Here is a 683-nt window from a genome sequence, read left to right on the forward strand (position 1 = left end):
CTGCTCATAGTCATAGTTTCTATGATTGGAGAGTGTCAGTCTGAGAATGTTATGTGGTTGTTTGACAGTGTAAAGGTTTTGTTTGTTGCACAGCTGATGTGGTTTAGACTCAAGACATAAGAAGTCTTTGTTTAAATCAGAAAAATCAATTTCTCCAAGTAAGAACTGAATTAGTGACAATTCTTCTTGAGCCCCAAGTACAGGAGCCATATAAATGCAAATAAATGAATATGGACCATTAAGGACACGGTCTGTTAACTTCAGTTGAATTATATGTATCACACATCTATATGTATGAACCAGTGGTAAATGAAAAAGTCTAAACATGGAAAAAAAGGTGAATATTTGTGTGTAATTAGTGGAAATTTTAAAAAATGAGTGCATTTAAATTCAAGCTGCTTTAACACCACTTGTTTGAGCAGGTTACATAATAAAAGTGGTGACAACATACTGGTCAATCTAAACTGGAGCTGTAACGTCAGTAAAAAGCCTCTTTTTTCCTCACTGCATCCTGCACAACAGTCTCTGACCTGCTGCCTAATTGAAACCTCAAAGCAAACATCCATCCACACGTGAGAGCCCGCCCTTCCTCAGCCAGGCTCCTCCGCTGCTCCGAGCTGAACACATTCCAGTCTGATTGGCTTAGCTGCTGGCCCGCGGCCCAAAGGACGTCCGTATAAAAC

The sequence above is a fragment of the Parambassis ranga genome, chromosome 4 (genome assembly GCF_900634625.1).
Source record: "Parambassis ranga chromosome 4, fParRan2.1, whole genome shotgun sequence".
Classification (NCBI taxonomy): domain Eukaryota; kingdom Metazoa; phylum Chordata; class Actinopteri; family Ambassidae; genus Parambassis; species Parambassis ranga.